General features: G+C 37.1%; 1 long non-coding RNA gene across 2 annotated transcripts in view; it reads right to left on the bottom strand.

Annotated features, from left to right (window-relative positions):
* Window positions 1-2,137: 2,137 nt before the first annotated feature.
* LOC144577594 (uncharacterized) overlaps window positions 2,138-12,561 on the bottom strand; it is a 48,505-nt gene continuing 38,081 nt past the window's right edge. The window contains exons 3-4 of one of the 2 annotated variants that reach the window (XR_013521788.1): window positions 11,292-11,418; window positions 2,138-10,983 (exon numbers count right to left, since the gene is read on the bottom strand). This is a non-coding gene — a long non-coding RNA (uncharacterized LOC144577594). Of the gene's footprint in view, window positions 11,419-12,561 lie in introns of both variants that reach the window. The other variant, XR_013521787.1, reaches the window with a different exon arrangement.

Here is a 12,561-nt window from a genome sequence, read left to right as displayed (position 1 = left end):
CAGAATGGCTATGATTAAAAAGTCAAAAAATAATAGATGCTGCCAAGGAGAATGCAGAGAAAGGAGTATACTTATACACTGCTGGTGGGAATGGAAATTAGTTTAGCCACTATAGAAAGTAGTTTGGAGATTTTTCAATGAACTTAAAACAGAACAAGTATTCAACCCAGCAATCCCATCACTGGGTATATACTCAAAAGAAAATAAATCTTTCTATCAAAAAGACACATGAACTCGCATGTTCATCCCAGCACTGTTCATAATAGCAAAGACATAAAATCAACTGAGATGCCCATCAATGGCAGATTGAATTTAAAAAATGTGGTACATATACATCCTGGAATACCACAGCCATAATAAAGAATGAAATCACATCCTCTGTGGAAACATGGGTGGAGCTGGAGGCCATCATGCTAGGCAAATTAACACAATAACAGAAAACCAAATACCATATGTTCTCACTTACAAATAAGGGAGCTAAACATTAGCTACTCATATACATAAAGATGGTAACAATAGAAACTGGAGACTACTGTAGAGGACAAGGGCAGAAAAACTAACTTTTGGGTACTATGCTTAGTACCTGGGAGATGGGACCATTCATACCTCAAACTTCAGCATCATGCAAAAAAATCATTGAGAATTGTTGAGTTTACATATACCAGTAAATATATATAGTTAAAAGCATGAAGTAGAGTCCCTGAAGAGATGTGTGTGAAAGAACATTCTTTGTTCCACAAAGATGGATCAAAACAAACTACTGAAAATAAAGAATCAAAGTGGAAATGAACACTTTGTAAAAATAAGATATTAGGTAAACACTAGATAAATTTGTGCTCGATGACGTGTCTGCATTGACAAAAATGTTATTCATCAAGAGTTTTACATCAAGAACTAAAAACCCTGAGGTTTTAAAAATGTGTTTTTTGATGCACACAATTTCTCATACATGTAAGTTTGCCTGTAAAGGAAAATCCACATTGTTTTATAAAAATTGTAGAATCTAATAAATCCAAACTTTTACAGTCCTGTCTGATTTCAACTTTAAGTAAAGAATAGATATGAACAGATACTTTACGAAAGAAGACATATATGAGGCCAACAACCATATGAAAAAATGCTCATCGTCACTGATCATCAGAGAGATGCAAATCAAAACCACATTGAGATACCATCTCACGCCAGTTAGAATGGCGATCATTAAAAAATCTGGAGACAACAGATGCTGGAGAGGATGTGGAGAAAAAGGAACACTTTTACACTGTTGGTGGGAGTGTAAATTAGTTCAACCATTGTGGAAGACAGTGTGGCGATTCCTCAAGGCCTTAGAAATAGAAATTCCATTTGACCCAGCAATCCCATTACTGGGTATATATCCAAAAGACTATAAATCCTTCTACTATAAGGACACATGTACACAAATGTTCATTGCAGCACTGTTTACAATAGCAAAGACCTGGAATCAACCCAAATGCCCATTGATAATAGACTGGATTGGAAAAATGTGGCACATATACACCATGGAATATTATGCAGCAATCAGAAATGATGAGTTCGTGTCGTTTGTAGGGACATGGATGAATCAGGAGAACATCATCCTCAGCAAACTGACACAAGAACAGAAAATGAAACACCGCATATTCTCACTCATAGGTGGATGATGAAAAATGAGAACACACGGACACAGAAAGGGGAGTACTAAACACTGGGGTCTATTGGGGGGAAAAGGGGAGGGCCAGTGGGAGGGGGAGGTGGGGAGGGATAGCCTGGGGAGAAAAGCCAAATGTGGGTGAAGGGGAGAAGAAAAGAAAGCACACTGCCATGTGTGTACCTACGCAACTGTCTTGCATGCTCTGCTCATGTACCCCAAAACCTATAATCCAATAAAAAATTTAAAAAAAAAAAAAGAATAGAATCAAATGCCTCTCTGCTGCTTTATACTAAATTGCTTTAGCACCCAAAAGAAGAGTTTTCTCAAGAGTTTATGAAGTAAAGCAAAAAATTAATTGAAAATGACTCACACTTTGTAGGAATATGGAAGAATAATTTTAGGTTTAAAAAGTAATAATTCATTTATTTTAAACACCTCAATTAATCAAAAATAACAATTAGCATTTAAAATTTTGGAAAGGGTTTAGAAGATGAGATTTAAAGTTTCACTACTGATATTCAGTTAATAAGGCAACCAAGTCCTAAGAAGTACCACGTATAGTATAACAACATTATTATAATCTTGAAATTAATTGATATGAAAGTATTTAACTGGATTTGAATTTCAACAGTGGAAGAAAGAAAAGGAAGTGTAAAGAATGATCATGCTTTTCAAGTATAACAAAGAGACAGTCACCCCAAATCCAGTTAACGATGAGAAAGGAATTTCCATCAATGACAGAAAAACAGAACATTTTCTTCTGCCATTTGTTGATTTGTTGTTAGCTATTTGTTCAGTTTCCCCTCAAATATGTCCTTCGAGGACTTTAGGAGATCCTCATTAAAATTATTAATCAGAAACACCATTTAGCCATTTCAAAATTAAAAGTTGATACTCAAGAGTTACTTTCATGGACGTGAACTCAAAATTTCACAAATTTTTTAAAAATAATTTAGAAGTTTTATTAATTACTATCTTCCCTAATGTTATTTGCCTTAAAGTAATGCCCCTAACTCCCTTCTAGTTTACCAAAGCAGTCCACATAAATATTATCCTTTTCTCTGTGTGGAACAACATACAAAGGTCAAGAAGAATGACTTTGGAGAAAGCTTCTTTCTTGCTGTTGAGGTTCCAAACCCCCAGCCCCAGCCACCACCAAAGTGGTGCCCTGTTCTCCCCTTCACTTGATAAGCTTTCCCAGCAGTTGGAGGATGTCACAAATTGGCCCCTAAACAAGCTGAAGAAAGCTAAAATCATCGTTGGCATTTAAAGGAAAGAAAGGGTGGAGAGTGAAGTTTAGAAAATAACCATTTTCACACTTATTGCACGATAAAGAAAATTATTAGCTTTTTCCATGGAGTAGATGTGAGTCATGTGGCTGAAGGAACAGAACTGAAGCCATTTTAAGTCAAAGTCAAAAGGACCAACTGGGAGGGGACAAGAACTCCAACAATGATAGTCTGTGTAGAGTGAACCTTTGTAGAACTAGGGGTAAAGGACAGGTATTTTCCAAGCCAAGGAGGAGCCTAACAGGAGGCCTGGAAGAATTTCTGAGAGACTCAAAAGTGTCCTGCTAAACTTCTACTAGGCTCCAAGATCCCAAAGCTAGATTACATCAGAAAGCCAGCAGACAAGTAAGAACTTTCTGGAACCCCCTTTTCATCCTTCTTTCTAATGCATATCCTGAAGACACTAAAAAACTGAGGAAGAAGAGGAAGGGAAGGAACGAAGAACCTGCTTCTTCCTCTTTACCCATGCAGGCTTTCACATCCACCACCTGCAGCTGATCTCAGCTAGGAGTGTTGCATGTGTGTGCATGTGCATGTGTGTGTTTTGTATACGTTAAAAAGAAGTCTCACGTTTAACTGAAGATTTAAGTGTTGGTCATTATATTGAAGTAGGTACTTTTAAACACTAAACTAAGACTGTGTTTGCAACTTAAAGTGGCCAGAGGAGTTTTTCTTACCTTGAAGTGAATGAATGGGCTGTGATATGCTATGCGGCTAGCCCTTGTCTCTATGTCACTCTTAGCATGGAAAAATTATCCCCATCAAATACATTTTAAGAAATGATGAAAGACAAAAATAAAATTTATTTACTTCTCAAGATTCCACTTGTTCAGTGTCAATTTTTCCCTTCTGTGTTAATATTTTACTAATTTTATCAATATTAATAAATTAATAATGCAGGCTCTTTTGAATTTGGTATACTTTTGACAATTCTGACCTTGTGCTAACTTATTTCTCACTATGCTTGCCTCTGAGTCAACTATCATGAGCCTTTGTTTCTCTGGCAAGTCTTAACATCCTTTGGCCTTTTGTTACCATAAATGAAAATCAAAACACAAATGCAATTTTGGAGACAAATCGTATGGGAGTGTTCAGTTATAAAGTGGCCTTCCAAAAGATTCAGATTGTGTATTTACAGGCATTTGAATGTGTGTATTAGATTAGCCTATAGTCCCCATGTCTCCAGTTTGAAAAACACTGCTAATTAGAGAGACATCTGTGTCTTAGGAAGAAGAGAACATTATAATCTAGAGTCAATTCTAACTAGTCACCTAACTGCTCTTTGCCTCAGTTTTTCTATCTGTACAATGGGTGAAATGATATTCATCCTACCTTATCCAGATAAGGTTTTCAAAAAGAGAAGTGCCTTGAAATGAAATTACACACAAAAGTTCAAAGAAATGATTTGTGAATTTAAATAAAAATAATGTAATAATGCAAGCCATATTACCCAATACCTGAGATTTTTATCAAGAATCAGATTCTAGTTTTTCATGTTTTATCACACAACATAAGACCCTTATTGAAGTTAATATAAAAATAATTAAAGTCAACTGAAGAGAATAAAAATTTTGCCTAGATAGTCATGTATTTCAAAGACACCTTGAATAGGCAGCAAATGTAACTTATTGATGGGGATACTCCATTCATCTACTAAAGTTTTCATCAATTAGCATTTTTTATTTCCTTCATTGCCAAAAAATTGCTTAGGTGCTTCATTTCCAACTGTAATTTTAGGAAAATTTCCTAGGTAGAATGTGTTTGTCTGCATTTAAGATTAAAAGTCTCAGATCTAGTTATAAATTTATGTAAGGGCTCAGAGAAGATCTTTGTAGTTGCTTCAAGTCTATAACTCTTTTATTCTCTTGGTCCAACTTGTTTAGTCTCATTATATTTGGTCAGTTCTAATATTTTAAGTTATGAAGATGTAAGTTTTGTACATTGTCTTATCTTGTCCTGGCCACAGTAAGTCTTGCAAAAAGTTCACTCCAAAGTGTATTTCATTTCGCAAACTTCCAAAAGGGAAAGAGAGATATAAAATACACTCTCAAACAAAGAGAAAAATTATCCTATCTACTTTCGATTAATGTGTTAAAATATATCTTAAACAAAGAAGAGATTTGATTTTTATTGCAGTATAACAGGAAAAAATATCCTTTTGTTCATAACTCTTTCCTCCTATTGAACATCAGTGATATTTTAAAATATAATGGGTAGTAGAATATGAATTAAATAAATTTGTACTACATGAAAAAACTAAAAACAGGCTTTCTTTCAACAACCTAGAGGAAGTTTCTGTGAAAATATGATCATAGAAAAAAGAATGCCAAATTGTTTTATGAATTAATAAAGAATTCCATTTGGGCTTCTTTGAATGAATTTGTGATTAGGTGAAATAATACAGAAGAAAAATTTGAAAGATTAATACAAATTATAAAAAGTTGTTTTTAAAACCATTTCTTCCTTCTTTTTCCCCACCTTAATTGAAGAAAATTTTCTTTTTCTTCAAGCTCTCCTGTACTAGGTCATATAGCTGTAAATTTCTAAGTTATTAATTCGATAAGAATAAGCATTCTTTCCCTGAATCTCCTTTTTGAACTCTCTCATTTAATATATTAGGGTTTTACCTCGGCTTTTCTAAAATATCATAAAAATGTTCTTTAATTTTTTATTAACTCTAGATAACATGTACCAAAGAAGATGAGAACGTAGGATTTAATCCCTCCTTGCCCATAAACTAGCTGGGTGGCCTAAACCTCAGTCTCCTCATCTCCAAGTATAAATATTAATATCTTATCATCATAACACCAGACAGCTGTGCAAAATCACCTCCCAAGTTCCAACTTTCTAACAAGTTATTTTTACCCCTTGTTTCTGTATTTTCTGTGATCTTGTTGAACTTTAAGCTATTGCCTGACTACATTAAGTTTGTGGGGCACGTTTACTATGCTTTTTGTTGCGGGGGAGGTGATGGTAATTATTTTCTAGTGTAAACCCTTCCAGAATTTCCTTTTGGTTAGATCTTTATTTGCATATTTACTTCGGCTGATTCTATGCTTTGGCTCTGTAGGAATAAAGCTTTCCTTGAAGGAGTGATCTATAAAAGGTCATTGTTTTATATCATTAAATATGAGAATATGACACATGCAATATAGTGGCTGTCATTAGTGTTCATTGTTCCAAATTAAGAGAAATAGAATATTCCTGAACTAATATGAAATTTTTATTAATGCTAATAATGGAGGATAAACCAAAGAAATACAGGCACCAAATAAGACAGGGTCGAATCAATTAAATCGCCACTAAATGCAGTTGATTTAAGCAGTTTATTCCTGCACCTCTTGATCTTTTTTTTTTTATTTTAGCTATTTTTTAAATTGCATTTTAGGTTTTATGTCTATAGATTGTAGAAATTCAGCAAGAAATTACATAAAATTTGAAAAATATTTTAGATGCACTCTTAACCACAATATTATTTTTCCTTGAGGAGGTCTCTTATCATAGAACTCTTAGATGAGTCAGAAATAGAATACATCAAAAAGGTCCTTGTCTATTTTCTTGTTGAGCTGATAATGCCTCAAAATACCCTGCTGTGCTTTTCATTCAGTCAGAAGACTGTTGTGTCAATTCCGATCATTTACTACGTTGTTTCTAAGACTTTCATTTGTGTCGCTACCTGAAATGTCTCTGAGCTGCTATAATTTTTTTTAAATGGCCCAGACTTCAGGAAACTGCTACGATTTTATCAGAGCTCTATGTGATGAGTTCATTCTCTTTCTCTCTCCCCCTCCCTCCCAATTTTATCATCAGCCATTCAAAATACCACTAGCCATTAGCATTACTTTATGTCTCCTTCCTTTCTGCTACTTTGTTTTAATTTCCCAATTTCTATTCTATTCTGTCTCAGAAACCTCCAACACAAACTTTGAAAGAGTGAATATTTCCTGTCTTCACCTACATTGCCTATATCGATTCCTCTCGCTGTTCTGTCCCTTCCCAAGACAGCAAAAGCATTTTCAGAACCAATATCTCCGTCTAAGGCAATCACTGTATTGCTTTCAGGGCACTCAGACTTTAAGTTAAAGAAGCTTCTGGTCCCAAACAGATAGGAAAGAAGATTGCTGTCATTGTTTTCCATTTCTGGGCCTAGCGCCATCTCTACCAGCATTTGTGACCCTGAAGGAATGCTGAAAGAAACCTGCTGGAGTTTCCTTGCCTAGCAGAAACCCCAACAATGGTCCGGATGTTCATGCTTCTCTGACTCTCCATGGGCCCTCCCCTGGGCCATCACCATGTCTGCCTCCCCTGGAAGAACTTCACGGTTACATCTTCTCAATCTCCTTTCATTTCCTTTCTCACAAAATTTGCCCTTCTTGGATCCCTGTTCTTCAGATTCATGATTGTGTCTAGATTAAAGCTGATAACCCTGCTTATACCTAAGACTTTAGTAACTAATAGTAACTTAATTTTGCATCTTTTGCATTTTAACGATGACTTATCCCACCTTAGCCCTAAAGAGTGGTCATTAATGGTGGAAATTTCAGGTGATAGATTATGCAGAAAAATTTGGGGTCAGCAGAGGCATTTAGGCACCCTAAAAGAAGAGTCACTTAATCACTAGTGTGGCTGGAGGTGATCATAATGGAATTTTCCCCACATGAATTAGTTTTAATGGAAATAGGACATAGTAATCACAACATTGCTGCAGCAAACTGAGAAAAGGAACTGTCGTTGCCTATAACTGTAAGACATGGACTCCAAAAAGTGGTTTCTTCCACTCAGCAGATTTGAGCAGGGATGTACACTGCTAAAGTGCTATGTTTAGGGAAGCAGAAAAAAAATATATTCTCTTTCCTAATGCTCCAGAGATGAACACCCTAAACTTGCTGTTCAGAGAGAATAGAAGGAGTCAACAGTTTCTGAAGAGCCTGTCAGACTTAGGCCCTCAGGACAACAGCCCCTCTGCTGGAAGGTATGGTCTCAGCATCCTGGCTTCTAGAGATACTCTAACAAGGTAGAGAGAATCTCTTTCCTCCAGTGCACCAGGGAAGACTGCAAGCAATATCCAGTTTACATATTTCCTTTTGAATTTCTTCATGCTCTCCTGGGGTTTGCAATTTTCCATGTAAAGATTAGTTATTTAATTTGGTATCATGGGGTGTCTCATTATACAAACTACCTAATTTCCATGCCTTGTCACTTATTCTAAAGACTTAATTGGCTGCCCACAGTTATTTTGTCTAAAATGTTTGCCTTCTGTCCTCTAAAACCCCTGTTGCTTTGTAAGCAGACTCTTCTGTATCCTCAATTTCTAGGGTTCTCTCAGAGAAACTGAACCAATAGTATGTTCATACATATACATATTATAATTAATGGGATCACACAGTTATGGAGGCTGGTGAGTCCAAAATCTGCAATGTGTGCCAGCAGGCTGGTGACCCAGGAGAGCCAATGGTTCAGTTCCTGTCTAAAGGCTAGCAGGTAGAAACCCAGTAGAGCTGATGTTGCAGACAATGTGCAAAGGCAGTCTGCTGGAGAATTCACTCTTGCTCGGGGTGGGGGGGGGCTGTACTTTCCATTCTCTTCATGCTTTTAACTGATTAGATGAGGCCCATCCACACTATGGAGGTCAATCTGCAAAGTTCACCAATTTAATCTTAATCTCATGCAAAACCACCTCAAAGTTAACACATAAAGTTAATCTTCAAGGCCTACCCCTTGTCACCTTGGTACCCATATTCATCTCCTTAAACTATAGTCTTCAAATAAGACAATAAGAAGGTCATACTTCCACCTAACACAATACAACCATCCTGCGTACAGCCAGGAATGCACTAACTCTTTCCCCAGAAGAGGATGCAGAGTCCTTGGATGATGTTTCTGGCCCTTGATTCATGAATCCTGGTCATGGAGGAAATAGCACCATATATTGGACACTGATTCAGAGTATATATAAGACCTCCTGAAGAACCTTGTTCCAGCTCTACAAGCCCTACCTAGCTGGCACTGTAACTTAGTCTTCAAAAGACCATTCCACTTTCCTATCTAGCCAGGGTCTTCAAGATGGTAAGGAATATAGCAAGACTAGTGAATTCCATGAGCATGATCCCATTGCCACACTGATTTGCTGTGAAGTGAGCTTCTTGATCAGAAGCAATGCTATGTAGAATGCAATGATGGTAGATTAGGCATTCTGTACCACCATGAATGGTAGCTTAGGCAGAAGCATTGTATGCAGGGATGGCAAATATATATCCAGGGTAAATGTCTGTTCTGGTATGAAAAAAATGCTGTCCTTTCCATGATAGAAGCAGTCCACTGTCATCAACTGAATTTATTATCTTTCCTTCATCTACATTCTCCAAACCACAGAATCCACTTTCTCTTGTCAAGTCCTACGAGTAAAAGCATCCAGTAGGAAAGGACACTTAGCCAAAGTGTGTGCAACAGATGGAAACTAGAACAGAGCAAGAATGAAGTAAGCAAGAATGGAGCAAAATGTCTTAAAACTATCTGTAGATGCAGCTGGAGTAACTTTCTGCCAAATCTACCAAACAATCAATTCTCAGTCCCTTCAAAGTAATAATTTTTAAACACTGATCCAATGTTGTTACTTCCCTACACAAAATACTTTAGTGGCTTAGTAGATACATCCTAAATCCTTACCATGGCATACAAAGGGCTTTACAATCAGGATTCTTCTATGTCTTCAACATTTGGTGCCTACTCATATACTCTGCTGCCTATTGAATGCAGGCCTGCCTTTCAGATCACTTCATTAAACTATTAAGACCTCATTCCTTTGCAGGTTATCCCCTATGTCTAGAAAGTCTTCTGTTTTTACATTTCTATTCACATAACAAATTCCTCCTTATAATTAAGAAACAGAAGTAAAGGATGCTTTCTTTTACAAGTCTTTCTCAAACCCCTCTCTCCCAAGCAGAGATGAATGTTCCCTCTAGGTGCCATCACTTCCAGCATAGTTCCTGTCACTTTATATTGCAATCACTTGTTTGTCTATAGATTTTTTCCTCTCTCCCATATTCTGAGTTTATTGAGGGCAAGATTGTTGTACAATGGAATCTTCAGCCCCTAACACAGTGAGTGAATATACGCCTGCTTATTTAAGCCTACTTAAAGCAAGCTGACCACCAACATGGCCAACAGACTCAGACACTTCTGGACCATTTACAGCCATTGTCCTGAGCTCTCTTGCCTTCTTACTCTGGTCCAGTGTCATCTTGGCTTCCAATCTCTTTGTCTCTATCTCTCATCCTCCACTCTGTGTTTCCCCATTAGACTGGACAGCGGAAGTCCAGGCTGCTGAGGGCAGAAGTTCTAAACCTCTGTGTCCGAAGTGTGTTGAATCATAGGACAAAAAGAGAGAAAGGAGTGGAGTACAGTGATTTTGTTAGTGTCACCTGAAGAATGACAAGGTTTGTGATTTTGAAAAGGAGACCTTTATTTCTCATAAGCATTGCAGCCTGCAGGGTGGCCATTCTGACAGGCTGGGAAGTCTAGCCTCTGGCCAAAAGCCATAAATAGACACTTGGGGGATATGAAGAATAAGACAGGAATTTATTCTGAATGGGGTGGCCTAGTATATATACTCAATAAGCTATAGGAGGAGGGATAAACATTTATGAAAGGAGAAATGTGCACAAACACAATAGAGCTTCCTCCCTCTCCATGGGCCCCATGTTCAAAAACAGTGGTGTTAGCATGATTTGAGGATGGAGTTTCCAGTTCTATGACATCAAATAGTGAGGCAGAGGACACACAAACCCTCACTGAGCATTCTCCATAGACTAGCCAGAACCACTCTGTGGGCAGTGGTCTCTTATCAGGCAAAAAGTGGAGGGGCAGCTTCAGGCAGTTGGTTGATATCAAAATGGTGGATTCTTTTGAAAAGGCTCGTTTCTGTTAGTGCTTAGGGAAGAAAGCCTAATGGCTGTTAGGGAGGGAGCAGGTATAATGAGGCATGTCTGACCTCACACCCCATTGCGGCCAGGAACTCAGTTTTCAAGGTTTCTCTGGGGTCCCCTAGGACAAAAGGTAGGTCGGTACAGTCAGTTGGAAGCTTAGGATTTCATTTTTGCTTCTCACTAGAAATGCAAAATTAATACTATACACCACAATATGCATAAATCTCAAAACTGTAACACCAAAGCAAGAAGCCAGACACCAAAAAAAATAAAAGTACACACATAAATTACTGTATGTTGTGAAGGCCAAGCAGCTCCATCTTAAATGCTAATCTGCCATGTTGGTTACTGATTAACCCCAGTTCTGGGATGGCCTCTAAGATTTCCAGTTTATCTATTGCTCCTTGTGTAAGAGGGTGTACTTACCACAAATCCTGCCCTTAAGGAACTGTCCTACACATCCCTTCTGAAGCACACATATGCTTTCTCTATGGCATATAAGCCCTGGGTCTGCAGGGTAACAGCAGGGGGATCCACCATCTTGTGTCGCCACCTATCAAGATATAGACATGACTTTTATTCGTAAGTCCCAGTGTCTTTCTAAGAAACTGAATTTGCCCACCCTCTTTCTTCAGCCTGTCAATTCCTCAGCTAGGTTTGCATAGATTTGTTCATGTGAACAGCTGTTGAAAGTCAGAATAGCGGTTTTTGTTTTAGGAGTAACGTGGATTGAAGGGAACATAGGGGAGTTCCTGAGGTGCTTGTAATGCTTTATTTCTTGATCAGTGCACTCAGTTTGTGAAAATCTATCGAGCTTCACACTCACTATCTGTACGCTTTTCTGAATTACATAATACAGAATGCAGTATGTGAAGTTAAGAAAATAATATCACAATGGGAAACCATTTTATACCTAGGAGAATAGGAAAATCTTAAAAGTCTGACAATGCAAAATATTATCAGGAATATGGAAAAATTGAGAACTCACTGTTTTTAGAAGTGTAAATTTATTTTTAAAAATCTTTAGAAAACAATTTAGCATTATCTTGTAAGAATAAATATGTGCATATCCTACAACTCAGTAATGCCATTCCTAAACCAGAGAAATTCTTGCACATCTATACCAGAAAGCATGTAGGAGAATATTCATAGAAGCATTGTTCATGGATTTAAAAAAGAAAGATAGAAAAGAAACATTTGGGGTGACCCAGCATCAGGGGAATGGATAAATGGCAGGATATTTGCATTATGCAGTAATAAAAAAATTACAAAAAAAAAAACCACTCACATCAACAGAGACAATTTTAGAAATAAACTGTTAAATGAAAAAAGTCACAAGAAATTATATAAAAGTCAATGTTTATAAAGCTTTCAACACAGCAAAAGGAACACACACCTATGTGATGAAGCTATTAAAGAAACACAAAGAGTAAACACACAATCCAGGAGAGTGATTACTTCTGGGTGAGGGAGGGAGATGCAACTGGGGAGGGGCATCAGGGAGCTTCCTCAGATTTGTCCACAGCCTAATTCTTAATTAGAGGGTGGGTTACCATTGTGCTTTGTAATTTCTTATATAATCTTATTTATTTGTATGTACAAATTAACCAACAAAAAATTTATCTGAGTATTCTGGTTCAGTATAAACACATAGCCTTACCTGATCTCCTTTCTAAACCAATCATTAAATGAAAAA

Source organism: Callithrix jacchus, chromosome 9 (genome assembly GCF_049354715.1).
Source record: "Callithrix jacchus isolate 240 chromosome 9, calJac240_pri, whole genome shotgun sequence".
Classification (NCBI taxonomy): domain Eukaryota; kingdom Metazoa; phylum Chordata; class Mammalia; order Primates; family Cebidae; genus Callithrix; species Callithrix jacchus.
This window is presented reverse-complemented; position numbering and strand designations above follow the sequence as displayed.